The 20,887-nt window shown below is 39.4% G+C and overlaps 1 long non-coding RNA gene across 9 annotated transcripts; it reads left to right on the top strand.

The window, feature by feature from the left end:
• Positions 1 to 16: 16 nt before the first annotated feature.
• On the top strand, positions 17 to 17,704 carry LOC139362911 (uncharacterized). 9 transcript variants are annotated; one of them, XR_011622535.1, is made up of 5 exons: positions 17 to 152; positions 1,534 to 1,585; positions 1,934 to 2,017; positions 13,245 to 13,355; positions 17,571 to 17,704. It is a non-coding gene; the product is annotated as an uncharacterized lncRNA (long non-coding RNA). The 9 variants fall into 9 exon arrangements; XR_011622537.1 differs by lacking the exon at positions 17 to 152 and adding an exon at positions 241 to 319; XR_011622532.1 differs by lacking the exon at positions 17 to 152 and adding an exon at positions 393 to 531.
• The last annotated feature ends 3,183 nt before the right edge of the window (positions 17,705 to 20,887 follow it).

The raw sequence follows: 20,887 nt of genomic DNA, 5'->3' as shown, positions 1-20,887 counted from the left end.
TCTAACACCCAGATGATGTTAATTCTTGCCTGGACCATGCCAAGAGACATCATTGTGACATATCACTGTGTCCACCACTTAGGTGATGTAACTCTCTCTCTGGAATGGACCCTGAACATGGGGTGGTAGTGACATCTTCCTAGGCCAGACACGTAGGTGTTGGTTCTCTTTTGCCAGGGCTATGTTTCAAGGAGGGCATTGTGACATATCTCTGGGCCTAAAAGTTAAAATTTAAACCTGCACCAAAGGTGATACAACTCTTTCACCTTGGTCCTGTCCTAAGGGAGCCTTGTGACATATCTCAGGACCCAGCACTCAGGTGACTCTTCTGCCTGGGTTCTGCCCATGTGTTACATTGTGACATATACCTAAAAGCGCCAAGGTGATATGACTCTCCTTTTCTGCCTGAGTCCTGCCTACTGGGGACATTGGGACATATCTCTGAGCCTATGAGCTAAGTGATGTGACTCTCTTCTTCCACCTGGGCCTTTACAATGGAGGGATTGGGACACATTGCTGAGCAGCACTTAGGTGATGTGACTCTCCTCTTTCCTGAACCAGGCCCACAAAAAGGGAATTTTAACGTATTGCTGGGCCCAGCACCCAGATGATGTCATTCTTTTGCCTGGGTCCTGCATAAAGAGGGAATTATGACATATTGCTGGTCCCAGCACCCTGATGATGTGACTTTCCTGAATGTACCAGAGCCACAGAAGGTATTTTGATGTATCTTGGTCCCATTCTGTAGGTGTTTTGTCTTTTATCTCTTGGTTGGGTTTTTCCACATGTGAAATTGTGTCCTATTGCTAGGTCCAGCACCCGTTAATGTTACCCTTCTTCCTAAGGCCTGCCTGGAGAGGGCATTGTAACATGTTGCTTGGCATAGCACCTAAAGGATATTACCCCCTTGCCTAGTTTTTTGCCCACAAATGGGATTATGACATATACTGCGCTTCAGTTCTCAGGCTTGATGATTAAACTTATAGTGGGATTCAACCAATAGGAGATATTTGCCTCTCATAGCTAGGCTTAGGGCAATAGGTAAGGTTCTGAGTTGCATATTTGTACAAAGCTCACATAGTTTAAAACATGAACATGTATTGTATAAACTTTTTGGGTGGTACCGAGAGTTTCATAACAGGGCCCAGCTGAACGTTAAGATTGTGACTTTCACCACCTCTTATGATAGTGTTTGTCTTGTGCATTTGATTCCCATCTTTAACCATTGTTTTCAGAGCTCCTACTTGCTTTCAGACAGAGGCTACTCAGAGACAGTACGTTCCTCCCAGGAGCCCAGGCTTTACTCACCTCCACTGTGAGGCTAAAGACGAAAGTGCTACAGAGCTCAGAGGCTGCCTTATAGAGAGGGTTTCTATGCACAAAACTGAGTCTTGGTGTGTGGATTGGTCTAAATTACATTTTGAATTTATTTTCTCTCCCAATACTGGTAAATCTGGTGTTTGTAAAATAATATCTGTGCCTTTTTTGGTAGTGGCCATTCATTCCAGAAAGTTTGTATTTCTTTCCATATAGATCTTCAGAGTTGCTACTGCTTGCTTTGGTTGTAATGATCTAACATATGAAGGTGAGCTTTTGTTATTGGTGACTTGGTGTTGTGTTTTTAACTAATTTTAATTCTCACAGTGTTAATCATAATTCCAAGAAGACTATGTTATGATAATATTTATGGACTTTGAAAATCTGACATAAAGTCCCCTGTTTCAGCAGAAAGTAAACATTACTTTTTAAAGGTTAGTGGTTTTAGAAACTTGGACTAAACAACAGTCTGATTATTGTTGTTGAAATATATCCCAAGTATTATTATTATAGCAGCTGTCCATGCTCAGTTTTGTGTCTATATAATCATATCTTTATGTATTTTTATCTATAACTTTAAGGCTTTTTCTTATATTTTTCTCATTTTTCCAAACAGTGCAGGCATATTTTTAGATATATTACACAAAATGTACAACAAAATTCTAAATATTTAAAAGAAGAGCTTGGCTTCCTGACCATTGTAAGTTTGTATTTTTTATCTCCATTTTAAATTGAATTATACGTTTCAGGGTAAAGTCTTATAATTATTTTTAAAAAATATTTGCAATGTTTTTGTCAGATAAATAAAACTAATAGTTTGGGTATCAGATTTCCTTCCTACAATTTAAGTTTTGTAATGTCCTGTATAGTAAATAGCATCTTTTTAAAGAATACAATTTGCTGACTTTTACACATAGATACAGCAGTGAAAGCACCACCACATTCCAGATTCAAGATAATAAACACATTCCTCCCTCTCCAACGTTTTCTCCTCCCCCTTTCTAATTCATCTGTCCTTCTCCCTCCATTCTATTATTCCCGTGAGCTGCCATTTCATGTAATGCAATCATACAGGACAGGTATTTTTGTTGTTCTGGATTCTGTAAAGTCAGCAGAATCTTTCACATTGATCCATATTGTTTTAAATATTAATGGTTTGTTCTTTTTTATTACTAAGTAAAATTCTTTTGTATGGTCATGTGACAGTGTGTGTATCCTCTGCCTAAGAAAGAGACATGAGGCTTACTTTTTCCATTTGGTCTTTGTCCTGAAAACCAAAACCCAGAAAGCAGTACCTTTGAAAGATTTCTCTGTGTATCCTTACATTTTGCAACTCCATGATCAATTGACAGGGAAAATATCCAATTGATATTGTGTTTAAAATTGTTCAAACATGTAGAACATGAATAATAATTATTTTGGAACTCTTGTTAAAAGGAAAAATTACTGACATGAGACAAGTGAGTTTTGCAATTACCATCAACATTTTATTATAAAAATGTTCATACATACAGCATTGATTTGTTAACATTTTAATGAACATGACTTAACACGTATCTACCTGTCTTTCCATTCCTCCATCCACTCATCATCCCATCTTATTTTAGATGTATTTCCAACTAAATTGGAGACATCAACATTAGCAAGACTAACACTAACTGGAATTCAGTATTTTTTTTTAGTAAAATTTTCTTCTAAGGAACAGTGACACAGAAGAAAATATACAAATCTTAAGTGTAAGTTTATTAACTTTGAAACCAGCATACCCCACCCCTTTTCAAGATCTACAATATTATGTTACCCCAGAAAGTAAACTCTCCCTCTTCCCAACCGATCCCTTTCTCATCATAGGTTAATTTTGCTTAATCTAGAATTTCATGTATATAGATGCAGGCCATGCATGCCATAGATACTCTTTTCTGTCTATCTTATTCTGCTCAACACAATGTTTCTGAAATTATTCTCATTGTTGCATGGATTTCTAATTCAATTCTTTCGATTTAGGACTCAGCATATGTTTAGTCCTACCTGTTGAATGGCTATCTCTGTTTAATTCACCATCTTGAAATATTTAAAATTTAAGATGTTTCTAAGAACATACAGTTAAATCCTGAGCAAGCTATGTAAGAATCTTATCAGAAGCCATTATCATTATGAATACTGGGTTTTTTTTAAAAAATCAGGGAAAAGATTTATTAGCATAAGAATTATAAAAAAACCTGCCATTAACATTATGAAAATTAAGTCGGTTGGTGTTCATTTAATAGAATGTCAACAGAGTTTTGGGTCAAAAATAAGTTTTTTTTTCCTTTGTGTTCTTTATCAGAAATGAAGTATGAAGTTTCACCACTTAGGTAGAAAATTATTTCTAAACTTTTCTGCCTTATAGTTCTACTGTATGGGTGGAAGGAAAGCTTCTACTCGCTAAAGGTTCACTGCAGTAATAAACTGACAACAAACAGCTTAACAGAAGAAAAACATACAACCTTATTAACAGGTATAAACATGGGAGCCAGCGAAAAAATGAGACTGCAAGAAGAGCCAGAAGAGTCAGATTCTTGATGCTTAAAGAGCACCTTCTTCTCAGGGGAGAGGGAGATGGAGATGTGGTAATTTAGAGGGGCACTACATGATTTTTTAGGGGAAATGAGAAAGCCCAAGGAACAAACAATTGGCCTGAAACAAAGTTCCTCTGAGATTGTAGGGAAGAGGCGACAAACTGCAGGAAAGTAAAAAGAAGAACTGCACTGCATCTCATGAGGAAGAGAAAACCCTCCAAGTAATAACTAAGAAGTGTGTATGGACAGGGTAATAAGTGGTAATTTCAAATGACATTATTCAAAGTGCACGTTCCTGGTTGCAACTGGAGAGAGATCAGTATGTCAAAAGTCTATACTTGGTAAGAATTTGGCTGCTAAGTTGTACCATAATTTGGCTTTTAAGCCTTTTATTTATGGGTCAACTGAGCTCTACATTTTCTCTTGCTGTTCATTATAGTAAGAGTGGGCATCTAGGGGCTGAACCTTCTTCTGAACAATGATCTATAAAAAATACTAATATTACAGTGATTTTTTATATTCAAGTAAAGAGGATGTATGTTTTATGTTTACAACGCAGATAATTACACATCATTTAGCACTGTCCTTCAAGATATGTAGAAAACAGAAAATACATAAGTTATAAAGATATCTGGGCACATTAAACAGTACCTACCCCACTTACTTCTGAACAGAGAATTTTCACTGTAAATTGGAGAAAATTTTTTATTGTACTGCTTTTAAATATTCCATTAAGAAAAGTTCAGTCGAGCTGTTTGACTTGGACATCCTTGCATCTTCTCATTTTTGTCCTTGTCATCTAGTCGTCTATCCCATTATCTCCTAAGCAGGGAAGTTGTGGGTGCCTCACAATATTTCTTCGCTTCTCATTTCTTCATGTGTTTGACATTTCTCCTAGCTCTGAACTGGGCCAGCTACTTTTCCCATGAAACCGAGCAGTGGCTGTGGGATAGATGTGGTTGCTCTTTCATCTTTTTAGATCACCCATTGTTTCTATCAAAATCCTAGTACAGCTTTTGTTCCTATTCTATGTGCAGAAATCAGAAAAACATTTCTACAAAGAACTTGAAAGATGCTATTTCAATAAATACTTAAGGAATTTCGGAGGTATATAACCCACATCTGTGATAGGATTTGCATTGCATCTTGGCTATGATGAAAACAAATACTTTATATCTTAGAAGATTAAGATCATACAATATCTACATGGAATTCCTTGTGGGAATTCATTAATTAGTGAGAATGTTTTGTGTTAGGTTTAAGCCAGCCTCAGTGAAGCTGGTGTGAGGGAAGGGAAAGTGGACTCTGAGCAGAGCAGAAACAGAAGATGCTCCGCTGCAGATCAGGAAAAAGCAGGGAGTGAAATGTTACAAATTCTAGAACTCAGGGAACTGAAGGTAATTACTTCCTTTTCAAATTACCATCTAAAGATCTAATGGAGGTCAGATCTAATGGTGGAACTGCAGTCACTCAGCTACAAAATGTAAATGCAATGGGAATAACTGGATCCCGAAGTGGCAGGGGCCAAGTGGTGGCACTCAACCATCAAAGGCAAGGTGGGTGTAGTTACCATAATGGACAGCAGAGGCAAGATGGCAGTCAGAATAGTCTGACTTGTGTAGAGCTCTGGCATTGGCTAATTACTCATGGTGTTCCTAGAAGTGAAATTGATAGAATGCCTACTGCATTCCTACTTAATTTATATAAGGAGAAAACTTCTAGGTTGAATGCACAAAAGACTAATTTGAATTATAAAAACAGAGAATCATGGTGCCTCAATCAATTTCCAGACTTGAGTCAGTTTACAGACTCAGAACCCCTTGAATGAAGGGGAGGCCGGGTTGTCTTGAGGAAGGACCCCACTACATTACCGGCAATTTATGCAGTGAATCTTTCTCCCATCCTTTCCCAAGGACACCTCCAGCCCTTTACCCAGGTAACTGCATTCGGGAAAGGAAAATGATCAGACATTTTGCGGACTACTGTACACTGACTCTGAGCTGATGTTAATTCCAGGGGACCCAAAACGTCATTGTGACCTTCAGTTAAAGTAGGGGCTTCTGGCCTCCCAGAATACTTGGGTGAATTTATTTATTTATTTTTTCAGCATCGAGAGGATTCGATGGTGCAAGTCTTGCAGGCCAGAAACATCTTCCTGACACTACTCCCCATCTTCTCTCCTGGCATCCTTCACCCTGTGGAAGGAGGCACTTTTCTCTTTACCTTCTTTCCAGTCCCTCCCTGACAGCCAAGCCTGGAGACTAGCACTTCTGCTTTCCACTGCAGCCACAAAATATGGGAGTGCCAGCTAGGAGGCGGCCTCCTGGGGTGCTCTTGCGAAGGTGCTTGGTAGGAGCATCTGCTGTGCTCTGCTCTGTGGACTTTGATCCTCCTGGGCAGAGGACACCGGTGGCGTTAAGCGGGGAGCAGGCAACCCTGCACCCTGTCCCTGTCCTGGCTGGCAGTTGTGATGTCACTGACTACCACCTAAGGTATCCAGGAAAGAAGGGGGCCAGGGCCTGGTCATGGGGGCACCTATTGTTCCTTGAACTTCCATTGGTGGGGTGCATGTTTTAGTGAAAACTGTTGGTGTGGAGTGCACTGTCTTTGCATGAGGTGGGGGGCTCGGTGCCGGGTGCCATAGTGAACCCAGAAAAAAGGCAGGGGTCCTTCTCCGGCTGTTCCTTTTTTTTTTGAGACGGAGTGTCACTCTGTCACCCAGGCTGGAGTGCAGTGGTGTGATCTTGGCTCACTGCAACCTCTGCCTCCCGGGTTCAAGCGATTCTTCTGCCTCAGCTTCCTGAGTAGCTAAGGCTACCAGCGCACGCCACCACACCCGGCTAATTTTTGTATTTTTAGTAGAGATGGGGTTTCACCATGTTGACCAGGCTGGTCCCGAACTCCTGACCTCAAGTGACCCGCCCGCCTCGGCCACCCAAAGTGCTGAAATTACAGGCTTCAGCCACCGCGCCCGCCCCGCTGGAACAATTTGTCGCTAGTTCCGGGGCTTCCCTTCCTCCTCTCATACTGGCCCACAGCCTAGTGTCATTACCTCTGCCCCTAGCAACAGCCTCTGCCTGGGCCCCCTCCCGCCCCCTCCCCACTCCCCACTCCCTACTCGCCTGTCTTAGAAAACTGCGACCCTAATGTTTGCTAAGCAGGGGTGAGGTCCTTCCCGTCACCAACCCCCTCCCTGGGAAGCGGCATGTTTTCTGAGCCAAGGGCGCATGGAGGATGTGACCCACTCCCCGGCCAACTGTGAGTCCAGAACTTGGCGGCGGATCCCACCGCTCAGCGGGGCACTTTCCTTTCCAGGCAGGGAGGAGACTTGGAGGGCGCTGGGACTTTACCCACCGCAGAACACACTGGCCAGCGGGCCACTTAGCAGGTGCCATGTGCTGCTGGCGACCCTTGCGAACTTTGCATTAGTTAGAGGTTATGTAGAGAAGGAAAGAAATTTTCCCTGCTCAGCCGATTTGTCCTCCCTCTCTGCTTATTGGTTAGGAGATAGAACCCAAACCCATATCCGCCGTAGCAATTCACATTCCATTACAAAACGCTACCCAGCTTCCAAGCACCAGCACATGTTTGGGGAACATCGGAGGGATTTTTCTTCTTTTGTGGGTGGTGATGATTGTGGTTGCAGAGAGAGATAGAAGGGTGAATAAAAAATATAATGATCTGGTAGGTTGAAGAACCTATCTGGGATTTTTATCAATAGAAAATTGATCTCTCGTTTTGAAGAGTTTAAATTTAAGCTTAGCTCTTTCAAAATCAGTGGAAACAAAGTGCCTGTTGGATAAGGATGCTGAAAATAGTGAGAAATTTCTGTCTTGAAAAGCCTTAAAATGATTTCTGCAAAGAAAGTTTCCAGTGCACCCACATGTAATTTGAGAGGGTTTTTTCTTTTTCTTTTTCTTTTTGTCTTTTTTTTTCCTTTTTTGATGGAGTCTCGGTCTGTCGCCCAGGCTGGAGTGCAGTGGTGCGATCTCGACTCACTGCAATCTCTCCCTCCCGGGTTCAAGTGATTCTCCTGCCTTTGACTCTCAAGTAACTGGGACTACAGGCGCATGAGAGGGTCCCCCCCCCCCCACCCCTTGGATACGTAGTTGTCTCTGAATCTGTGCACGATTATTCTGAAGGAAGTTTAATAGAATTGGAGGGTGAGGGAAAGAGAACTGCAAAGAGAAGGATGTGATTTTGTTTTCATTTTTTCGCACTCGTGAAAAGCATCCTCTAGATTTGTTGTTTTTTCAAGTAGGCAGGTATAGTTTTGAAGCCATATTTTAATTAGGGAGTCTGAGGTTAAAGACCAAAGTCTTGGCTAAAACCTCTTTGAAACAACAACAACAACAAAACGCTTAGTTCAGTGCTACGTTCAAGATTCCACAGAACTTTTGCAGGAATGGGTATGAATTCCTTCCAAGGACCCTGTGCTCCATTTCAGGTAAATGAAGTTACACTGTGTTATCATTCTTAAAAATACAGCTGAACAGGCTGGGCGCAGTGGCTCATGCTTGTGATCCCAACACTTTGGGAGGCCGAGGTAGGTGGATCACCTGAGGCTGGGAGTTCGAGACCAGCCTGACCAATATGGAGAAACCCTGTCTCTACTAAAAAAAAAAAAAAAAATACAAATTAGCTGGGCATGGTGGTGCATGCCTGTAATCCCAGCTACTCGGGAGGCTGAGGCAGGAGAATCGCTTGAACCCAGGAAGGAGGTTGCCATGAGCCCAGATTGTGCCGTTGCACTCCAGCCTGGGCAACAACAGTGAAACTCCACCTCAAAAATAAAATAAAATAAAATAAATGTATATATATGTGTGTGTGTGTATATATATGGCTAAACTGGTCACATGTTAGGGTGTCTTGTTTTTTAAAGGATTTGCTGGATGTGTAATACTTTTTAAAAATGCCACTGATGCTTACTGATATATAGAATATCATTCTCTGGGGTCTTCTAGATATAATTTTATTTCTCATCAGAAATTTAGACTCTAGGCCCATATGGCAGACACGTGTTTGTTATGTGATGGGGAACATGTATCTCACTGAGCTGGTACAGGTGTTGCACCCCATTCCTAACTTGTTACACCATCCAGCAAGTAACCTTTTGATGAAAGAATCTTTTATTTTAAGTTTCTTCAGGCAGACTCCTGACGTCTTGTTTGCATCTGACACAGGTACACCGTGTTACCTTTATCTAAAGCATTTTTTTCTTTTGTAAGAGAAAAAATAAACCTTACCTGATTAGTTCTGCATTTGATCAATAGCTGTTTATTGGCTACCTGGTGTATGCCAGGCACTATACAACACAGGTGCCAGCAGGTAATAAATGCAGCTGCCCTACATCAGGGGTCTCCAACTCCTGGGCCACAGACTGGTATAAAGAGAGGCAGTTGTTAGTCTCATAGATGATTTGTCACATTGAAAGAGACTCATCCAGCCATGAAGAGGTTATTTATATCTGTGTTAACTGCCAAAAGTTAAGTATGACAAGAACCTATAAAATTTGGCCTTTGTGTGTGTGGGAGAAATGGAGGATGCTGGGATGCAGGTCAAGGAAGGCATCCCATGGAAGTGACATTTTAACTAATATCTGAAGGATAGGTGACTGGAGGGAAAGAATGCTTCTGAGAACAGCTGGTACAGAGCCCTGAGGCTGAAAAGGTGGATGTGTCCAGGGAAGTGAGAGAAGTACAGTGTGTTTGGAAGAAGAAAAAGCACGGAATGAAGTAAATGACAGGAATGGTGAAGAAGGTAGGGAGCAGAGCAGGCTTGTGAGAACTCTGGAAAGCTGTGAAAAGTGTTGGGCCAAAAAGCAGCATGATGATTAGCTGAGTACAGTGGCTCATGCCTGTAGTCCCATCACTTTGGGAGGCCGAGGTGGGTGGATCACCTGAGGTCGGGAGTTCCAGACCAGCCTGACCAACATAGAAAACCCCATCTCTACTAAAAATACAAAATTATCTGGGCATGGTGGCACATGCCTGTAATCCCAGCTACTTGGGAGGCTGAGGCAGGAGAATCACTTGAACCCAGGAGGCAGAAGTTGCGGTGAGCCGAGATCATGCCATTGCACTCCAGCCTGGTCAACCAAAGAAATTCCACCTTAAAAAAGAAAGGGGCAGCATGATGAGATTTGCATGTTAAGGACTATTTTTACCCAGCAAATGGACCTGGTAAGAGGAAATAATAATTGGCCTTCTCTTTGGAAGGAATCAGTTAGAAGGCCAGTTTATGAAAACTCTGAAAAGCAATGGTGGCCTGGAGCATCGAGGCAGTAAAGATGGGAGCTCAGAGGGATTTGATAGAGGTTTAAGAGGTAGGAAAAGCTCGCTAATGGAATGGTGTTGGGAAGGGATGGATGACTTTCTGATCTTGGCTTTTATAGCTGGGTGGATGCTGATGCCTCACTGGTATTGGAATGCTGGATTAAGCAATGTTTATGAACAGGGCATGTTCCCTACCCTTTAAAGAATTATGTACATGTTTTTCATGTTTTTAGCTTTTTCTCTACTTGTAATGTGTTTTAGTTGGTTAAAAATTGTGTACCTGGCATGGAAGAAGCATGAAAAGTACTTATGTAACAGTGAAAAATCAATGTTATTTTCTTACCTGTTAAAATAATTAAATGGTTTCCTCCTACCCACTTCTCCTTTTTCTTCTTTCTTTTTAATTTCTTGATACTAAGAGGCAAAGAAAAGATTTCTTATAGATGGCCTGAGCTTTTTAATAATTTTTAAATGAGATGTACACCTAAATTTTAAGAATGTTGAAGTTTGTGTTTGCTTTAATGGTGCTTTATCTGTTTGATTCTAAGCATCAACGTTCATGAAGGGAGACTTTTGGTAGGAACCAAGCTGGGACTCTCACAATGGCTTAAGTCCATCAGAGTTGTTGTGCTGCTACTTAGGAGCATCAGAACTCCTTTCATTGCCTGATTTTTCAACTTATTTCTTAATTGGAACCCCATAAAGAACATGAGTGGTCTTCTGATATCCTTAATGTCTTAAATATCAATATTTTACTTACCAGTAATCTGTGTGAAAATAAAGTTTATTTAGTAAACAAAACTTGCTGTGTATCTACTGTATGCTAAGATCTTCACTAGATCTATGGGTGCCAAAGAAAAAGATTTACCCCTTTTACAAATAGTGAAACTTATTCCCACAGAGTGATTGTCTAGCCAGGATTTAAATACTTCTGGTGATGGCAGACTTAACAACCTACCCGTAGACACTCCTTGGGTTCCTACTATATTAATTTACTTTTTTTTTTTTTTGAGACAGAGTCTTGCTCTGTCACCCAGGCTAGAGTGCAGTGGTGTGATCTGAGCTCATTGCAACCTCTGCCTCCCGAGTTCAAGCGATTGTCCTGCCTCAGCCTCCCGAGTAGCTGGGATTACAGGTGCCTGCCACTGCACTTGGCTAATTTTTGTATTTTTAATAAAGACGGGGTTTCACCATGTTGGCCAGGCTGATCTCAAACTCCTGACCTCATGATCCACCCACCTCGGCCTCCCAAAATGCTGGGATTACAGGCATGAGCCACCGCACCTGGCCTAATTCACTTTTTTTTTTCCCCCTGGCAAATAAGATCTTTCTGGAACAAGATAGACAATGATGCATTTTCTGCTGAGTTGGTACATGCTAGAAACTGGAGTGCAGACATGTTGTTCTGTGCTTTATGCAACTCAGGAGACAGTGTGCAATCTGACCCCCAGAGAGTTCCATCAGGGCATGCTTCAACTACTCAGCAAGTGGCCATCTTTTACATTAACATTTCTGCTCCTGAGAGAAGATATCTGTCTCCCTGGGCTGCACAGCCATCCTCTTATGTGTGAACTGGGCCACAATCCTCTAAGACAATCTCACATGGAAGTCTTATCAGGACTCTCATTTTGGGTAATGCTTCTCTCTGATGTCATCCAAATGACTCACCAAAACCTCAGATAAACTCCACTGTGCACCAAGGAAGGTTCTCTTTTATGGTGTCAGTCCTGACAGATGCAACCTGAACATCCCTTTGGGCCCCAGGAGCACTGGTCTCTCCATTTTGGGGAGAATGTGATTTTTCATCTCTTGCTTGGGAGAATGGATATTTCTGAATAAGCACAACCAAAAATTCTATTAAGAGAGACACCACACTTTATTTCATTTCTCTATTGGATAAGATAAACTGAATAGGAAGAAAGAACACTTTAAAAAGCCCTCCCTACTCCTCATTTTAAAAAATTGGAATAGCCTGGTGAAGAGATGCTAAGGAGAATACTTCTAAAACTAAGCTTAAGTGTGATTTTTGAAAATTTACGTTGTAAGGTACTCTACAAATAACTCAGAGTCCTTTGCCTCACTGTGACCCAAACATATGTGTGGGTTTAGAAGTCTAATTAGAAGTTAGTTATAAAATAACTTACCAGATAATTGCCTTGTTGTGAATATCCAAGATTGAAATCAATAGTATGTTTAGAACCAATATTTGGTGACAAGCATATATAAGCTAACGTTTGGATAAGCCATGCATAGCTACTTATTTTCAAAGAGTGCAGGATAGTGGTGACCACACATGCTGTCTGTTGGGTGGTGGATTTTTTTTTTTAATTGTGTATTTGCACTGTTCTAGTGTTGGCTTCCTCAAGGCCCTGGTGTGTTGAGTTTTCTTTGCTTTGGGGTATGGGCATGCTTACATACAGCTGTCTTCTAAATATGTTAGACCATCTATTGTGGTAAGATTAAGTGAATGAAAGTTGAATGTATTTTCTGTAAAGTCCCTAGGAAATTAATGAAATAAGTTACTAAAGAAATACATGTTTTCAAATTTTAGTGAGTTTACTTCAGATAAATTAAAAATTGTATCAGGTAAGCCAGGCCATGTAATGTATTTTAAGGATGTCTGTGATATGTTCATTCTTTGCACACTCAAAACCACTGTTGGTTAGGTGTGGTGGCTCATGCCTGTCACCTCAGCACTTTGGGAGGCTGAGGCAGGTGAATCACTTGAGGTCAGGAGTTCAAGACCAGCCTGACTAACATGGCAAAACCCTGTCTCTACTAAAAATACAAAACATTAGCCAGGCATGGTGGCACACACCTGCAATCCCAGTTACTCGGGAGGCTGAGGCAGGAGAATCAATTGAACATGGGAGGTGGAGGTTGCAGTGAGCAGAGATTGCGCCCCTGCACTCTAGTCTGGGCGACAGACCGACACTCCGTTTCAAAACAAAAACAAACAAAAACAAGCCTCCCAAAGTGCTGGGATTACACTCGTGAGCCACCATGTCTAGCAGTAAATGAAATTGTGTAAAAGCTCATAGGACCAGCTTGTCTCTAGGAGGTCTGATAGTAGCTGTGTTTTGTGTCTCTTTAGAAAACTAAAAAAAGAGAAATCCTGGCTGGGCGCAGTGGCTCACGCCTGTAATCCCAGAACTTTGGGAGGCCGAGGCAGGTGGATCACCTGAGGTCAAGAGTTCGAGACCAGGTTGGTGAACATGACAAAACTCCATCCTACTAAAAATAGAAAAATTACCCAGGTGTGGTGGTGGGCACCTGTAATCCCAGCTTGGGAGGCTGAGACAGGAGAATTGCTTGGACTGGGGAGGCAGAGGTTGCAGTGAGACGAAATCACGCCACTGTACTCCAGCCCGGGTGACAGAGTGAGACTCATTCTCAAAAATCAATAACTGGACAAACAAACAGAAATCCAGTCCTAAACACTGGAAACTATGACATGCTTATATTACAAATGCATTTGTCTAGACTACTTTTAAATAAGGTTAACCTACAACATCCAAGTTACAGACAAACTTTGATGAAAAGCATTTTTTAGCCAGGCCTGCCTGCATTTGTTTTAAATCAGATAAGCCAGAAATTAAGTATTTCATTTTCTCTTCTGCCTGTCCTAGACTTATTACCCCAGTAGGTGTCCAGTTTGATAAGTCAAGAATCTAAACTTATATTTTAATTTTTACCCTTTGTTGGTTGTTAGCTTTCTTATGTAGAAACACACTCAGCGTGATAGCAGCAGGAGCAGAAGTCATAAGATCTAACAATTATTGAGCACTAGCTACCAGCATCCCAGTTTTTTTCATGCATTATCTCATTCATTCACCACAACAACTGTTTTACATAGAGATGTAGATGTAATTATTATTCTAAGGATTCAGATGAGGAAATAGAGACCCAGAAAGGCGGCCAGCTATTAGAACTCAAACTGCTAAGTGTGTCTCCAGGGCTGTGTTTCTGACCCCTTCCAGACTACCTGCCACAGAGTCATGATCCGTTCACCGAACAAACACTAACTGAAAACCTCCTGTGTGCAGAGTGCTCCCTATGAGGCACATCAAGGGAAATAATGGGCACACCAAAAGAGAAAAACAAGTGTGTCAGCACAGGGTTCTGGCTTCCAGAAATAGATTACAGCACATTCTAGCTAGTATTTGGCAACATAAGTTAGGCCTTCACTTCTGTGATGGTCAGGAAGAGATGGATGTTTTGTGGAGGGAGGGGCTTGCGGAGGGGGTGTTAGTACATGGAAAGAACTGACTGGGATTTGTATGCCCTTAGAAAAGGGGAGGTCAACAAGACACTGAAGCAGAAGGCTGGCAGAGTGAGATCCAGGGGCAAAGTAGAGTGAAATCTTGGACAAGTCCTGCCAAAGACTGAATTTTTACCCTGTTCTCATTGGAAAGGTTAGGGTGTGGAATGGAGATGGTCTTTCACATGGTGGGAGATGTCCTAGAAGTGGAGAAGTGGGCGTGGACTCTGACATTCTGATGGTCTTCTGTGTGGTGGATAGTGGGGGACTCTCCTGTCTTTTAAAACCTCCCTTGTGGACACTTACTTTTAACCTCATTGAAAGTGCTGAGCCCTGTTCAAAGACTCATAGATAGCCTACTTTTGAAGAGACTTGAAACTGTGAACTTTATGTGTTTGGGAAATTTAGTTTTGTTTGGGTAGGGCCAATGCCTTGAGAACAGGTCCATTGTTTTATGTTATGAGAGGTTATTGTTATTTTACATAATAAGAAACTCAAAGTTTTGCCTCAGAATTTGTATTGGGGTGATCCCAAGAGGTTTATAACATGTGATATGAGTCAAGTAAGGGCAACAACTATATTGACCTAATTACTAATCATATCTAAAACTTTGTCCAAGTTCAAGTGTGATAGCCTCTGGGAGATATTATTTTGTTGTTGTTTTTGAAGCAGGAGGAGTCACGTATACTGGAGGACAGTGAGAGGAAGATTTTCTATCTCTCTTAGAGTGCGTTTGAGATGGGGGTCCCCAGTGTGCCTCATTTATTTTATGAATGTGCCTGAGCAGGTTATAGAATTGGAAGAGTTTGCATTGTGAGAAGCATTGGAGGGCCTGTTTCCTGTTTTTTCCTCTCTGTGGATAAGGACTATCTTGAAACTAGCAATAAATAGAGAATTTAAGGCATGCATGTTACCAGCTCAATTATAACTGACTTACCTCGTGTATTTAGTACTAGTGTCATTATTATCATTGTTATTTTGCTAATGACAATGGGGGAGTTTTAGCAAAATAATAGTGAAAAGCAATATGGATTAGTAGACAGGCATTCTGGCTTATTTTCTCATCTGTTGAATATCACCATCAGCAAGCTCGCATTGGGAACCATTTCTTGACCATTACCCCTGGTGCAAGGCTCTAGAACTGCAAAGATGGATAAAACATGGTTCCAGTTCTAAAACTCACCAGTGCCTCACAATCAGCAAGAACAAGTGGAGAACATTCAAGTGGAAAGAGAAAATGATGCTGTCAAATGTGGAGGGTTTGCGATGTGGGGGAGAAAGATGTGGGACAGGGAAAATGTACATTAGAGGAAAAAAAACAGTTTAAGTATAGACCTTGGAGTATAAAAATATGAGGCTTATTTGAGGACAGAGTAGGATAGGAAGTGGAGTGTGAGTAGAGATTGGAAGTGTTGTGCAGAGTTGTGATAGTAAGAGGTGTTGACCTTGGAAAAATGAATGGGTGATTGGTTGTGTTGACTGCTATGAGCCATCAAATGTTTTGGAACAGGACCGTGATGTTAGTAGCTGTGTTTCAGAGAGAACACAGCTAACTCAAAGGTAATGTGTTTAGCAAAGAGCAATGTAAACTTGGAATTTGGTACCCTCTTTGACAGAATACATTTTTCCTTTTTTAAAAGAGATTTATCAGCCCAGAATGTGTGGGCTTCTTTCTATACATGGTTAAATCGTAATGGAAAGGTAAGAACATTTATTTTCCACAAATAAAGTTCAATTAGACAATGTTTAAACTTCCCTAATTGTGTTTTAGTAATTGGTAATTATTTAAGCTCTTTGGAGAGGAAATCTTTAGAGGGGAGGAACTCCTTTTCTCAAAAACATTGAGAATGAACACTGGAACCTAATGGAGATATATGTGTATATATATATATATGTGTGTGTGTGTGTGTATATATATATGTGTGTGTGTATATATACACGTATATGTGTGTGTGTATATATAGGTATATATAGGTATATATAGGTATATACCTATATATAGGTATATATATATATAGGTATATATATATAGGTATATATAGGTATATACACACACACATATATATATATATATGACTTCAAGTGATCCACCTGCCCCCAGGATCCTAAAGTGTTGGTTGGGATTACAGGCGTGAGCCACTACACCTGGGCTCCTAGTATAAATTGGTGTCGTACTTGTATATGATAGTTATTGCACTGTGCATCAGCAGCCTTAAAATGTGCTATATTTCTTAATATAGCAATTTTAACTAATAAATTAATCACTTATAACACAATGAAGTGGGTCGTTTGGAGTAAATACTTGAGTTTTGTCATCTCATGCCAAGGAAATTGAGTATGTGGATACACAGGAAGTGGACTTAAAAGTGGAAGTTTAATCTGCAAAAGAAAGAGAAAGGAGAATAGCTCTCTGTCCTGGGAGGGAGAGGGTTCCCCGAGTGAACTTCTGCCTGCAGCAACGTGCACTAGATTTTATAGACTGGCTTGAGGAGGCAGTGTCTGATTTACATAGGGCCCAAAGACAGGTTGGACCAGGTGTGATGTTTACACAGTGCATAAGAAAGCTGGCTGTCCCCACCACTCTTCTATTATGCACATGGGGTCTTTGCCTGGCTGGTGCCATGTAGACTGCCACCATGTTGCCTGCTTCTTACCATACGCATGGTTTACAAAGGAAAGGGAAGATAGAGCCACCATTTTGAACATGCCTAGTCCCCAGGTAGCACCTTTTCCTATAGGCACCTATTTCCTATTTCCTATTTCCTGCCGGCATTTATTTGTGCAAGCTTCCATCTTGCTTATGTATGTCTGCAGCTCAATTTTACAGTCTGCTCTATGTTAGAAAAGAAATAATTTGGAGGTTGCTTTTTATTAAAATTAAAATTTCTTTTTAACTCCTGTGTCAATATAGTTGATGTCATGGGAAACATTCATAATGTATTTGTATTTATGAACAAGCAAGATAGCAAACTCTAGTAGTTTTTTTAAAGTTATTTATACAAATGTATGCGGTACAAGTGTAATTCAATTACATGCATATATTCCATAGTGGTGAGACCAGGGCTTGTAGGGCATGCATCACTCAAATAATGTACATTATAACCATTAAGTAATTTCTCATCTTCCACCCCATCCTAACTTCTCACCCTATTATGTCAGGTGTCATACTATGCTGGACCTCAATGACCAACACAACGAAGATACATTAATTGTTTTCTGAGATGCAGTTTTGAAAATCAACCTAAGATAATAGATGACTCCTAAGCCAATAAAACATTGCATTTGTTATATACACACATGTATGTTTGTGTTTGTGTATTTGTTTATACTCAAGAAATGTATACAGAGTCTTTCCCACTGCACAAACCTAAAAGTAAAGCCAAATGGCCCTATGCAATAAATATCATGATAATAACCCCCCAAAATAAGCTTCATCCAATGAATGTAAATTCAAAATAAAAAAAACTATTACTCCAGATGTGCAGGAATCAATATAAAGACACAGGAACCCTGAAAAAGCAAGGTTTATGACACGTTCAAAAGAACACAATAATTCTTTGATACTCTAACAAAAAAAATTCATTGAAATGTCAGACTTCAAAAGACTTCAAAAAAATAGATTTTAAAGAAGCTCAAAGAGATACAAGAGAAATCAGAAAACCAATACAAAAATAAATAAATATAGATAATGAATGAGACATGTATCAAGGAGATAGATATCTTTTAAAAGAAATCTAAACAAAAATTATAGAAGTTTACTGAAGGAAAAAGAAAATAGATTTAAAGATTCAATAATAGAAGAAAAGAAGAATCAAATGAATTTTCAGAACTTGAAAACAGATCTTTCAAAATAATCTACTCAGACAAAAATAAGGAGAGAAGAATAAAAGAGAATGAACAAAGACTTTGAGATGTTTGGGACTAAATATAGTGACTAAACTTACAAATTATCCATATTTTTGAGGGGTAAAAAACATCAACATTTTGGAAAACCTATTTAAGAAAATAATTGAAAACAAAGTTTAAGAAAACTTCCCATGTCTAGCAACAGAGTTAGACATCCATATACAGGAAGCCCAGCAATCACCAGAAAAATACATCGCAAAAGGGGCTTCATCATGGCATATGATAATCTGAATATCTCAAGTCAAAGTGAAAGAAATAATTCTAAAATCAGTAAAAGAACAGCATCTAGTCATTTATAAAGGAAACCACACTGGCCAGAAGAGAATGGGGTGGCGCTTTTAAAGTTGAAAGAAAAAGAAACTGCCTGCAAAAAATTTTACATTAAGCTAGATTAACCTTCAAAAATGAAGAAGACATAAAGTCTTACCCTGACAAATAAATGCTAGGGAAACTGATTACCACTAGACTGGGCCTACAAGAGATGTTCAAAGGATTTCTAATATAAAAACAAAAGATTGATATTCACCGTCATTACAACATGTCAAAGTATAAAACAGGTCTTAAAAACAGAAAAAAAAAATCACAACATGACAGAATTTTATCAAACACAAATATAAATAGATAAAAGAAAAAATAAAACAACTAGAAAACAACATGACAGAAACAAAACCTTACATATCAATATTAATCTTGAATACAAATCAATTAAATTCTGCATTATGTGGTATAGATTTAGGAGATGGATAAGAAAAGTTGATCCAATACTATGTTGCCTACAAGAATTTCATCTTACCTGTAAGGCACATACAGACTAAAAGTAAACGGAGGTATATCTTAACACAAACAGAAACCAAAAGCAAGCAGGAGTATCTATACTTATATCAACTAAAACAGACTTTAAACAAAAAACAGTAACACAAAGGATAAAGGTAATCATCCAATAATAAAGAATCAATTCAGCAAGAGGACATAACAGTTCTAAATATATATGCACCCAACATCAAAGCACCCAGATTTAAAAAATAAATATTACTAAACCTATAGAAAGAGATAGACAGTAATACAATAATAGTAGAGAAAATAAAATTCTACTCACAGCATTAGAGAGATCATTGAAATAGAAAAGTTAGAAAATAAATATTGGACTTAAATTGGACTTTAGACCCATGACCTAAAAGACATCTACAGAACATGCTTCTCACTCAACCACAGAATATACACCCATCATCAAAACATAGAACATTCTGCAACATAGATCATGTAGTAAGCAATAAAACAAGTCACAACAAAGTACCCTCAAAAATCAAAATAATATTATATCAACTACCTTTTTAGACCACAGTAGAATAAAACTACAAATCAATATCAAGAGGAATTTCAGAAACTATAAAATTACAAAGAAATTAAACAACATACTCTTAAACAGTCACAATGTCAATTGAGAAAATAAGATGGTCAGCCGGGGGTGGTGGCTCACACCTGTAACACCAGCACTTTGGGAGGCTGAAGCAGGTGGATCACCTGAAGTCAGGAGTTTGAGACTAGCCTGGGAAAAATGGCAAAACCCTGTGTCTACCAAAAATACAAAAAAAAAAACTGGGTGTGGTGGTGTTCACCTGTGGACCCAGCTACTCGTGAGGCTGAGGAGGGAGGATCGCTTGAGCCTGGGAGGTGAAGGTTGCAGTGAGCCAAGATTGTGCCACTGCACTCCAGCCTGGGTGACAGAGTGAGACCCCCATCTCAAGTAAAAAATTAAGATGAAAAGTAAAAATTTGTAGGAACAAATTGGAAATAGAAACGCAATATAATAAAAGCTGTGAGACGCCGCAAAAATAGTACTAAGCAGTTTATAGCACTAAATGCCTGCATCAAAAAAGTAGAAAGCTTACATGTTAAGGACCTAACATCACACTTCAGGAAACTAGAAAATTAATAACAAACCAAATTCCAAGTTAGAAGAAGAAAAAAATAACAAAAATAAGAACAGAATCAAGTGAAATAAAGACCAAAAGCAATACAAATTATCAGCAGAATAAAGGGTTAATTCTTCAAAAAGACAAAATTGACAAATTTCTAGCTAGACTAACTGCAAAAACAAGAGAGATCTAAATAAACAAAATCAGAAATAAAAGAATAGACATTACAATGGATACAACAGTAATAAAAAAGATCATTGTGTTTCTATACACAAACAATGATCCAACTGAGAACCAAATCAAGAAGGCAATCTCATTTACAGTAGCTACAAAAATAAATAAAATACATAGGAACATATGGGAGATCTCTACAGGTAAATTATAAAACACATTGATTAGGCAAAATGTAAATGCCACAAAAAGGAAAACAGCTCATGCTCATGGATCTAAAGAATTAATATTGGTAAAATAACCATACTGCCCAAAGCAATCTACAGACTTACTGCAATCTCTATAAAAATATCTGCATTATTTTTTACAGAATTAGATGAAAACTACCATAAAATTCATAAGAAAGGGGCCCAAAGAGCCAAAGCAATCCTAAGCAAAAAGAACAAAGCTTGTGGCATCACTTACCTGACTTCAAATTATACT

Source organism: Macaca nemestrina, chromosome 4, assembly GCF_043159975.1.
Source record: "Macaca nemestrina isolate mMacNem1 chromosome 4, mMacNem.hap1, whole genome shotgun sequence".
In the NCBI taxonomy this organism is placed as follows: domain Eukaryota; kingdom Metazoa; phylum Chordata; class Mammalia; order Primates; family Cercopithecidae; genus Macaca; species Macaca nemestrina.
This window is presented reverse-complemented; position numbering and strand designations above follow the sequence as displayed.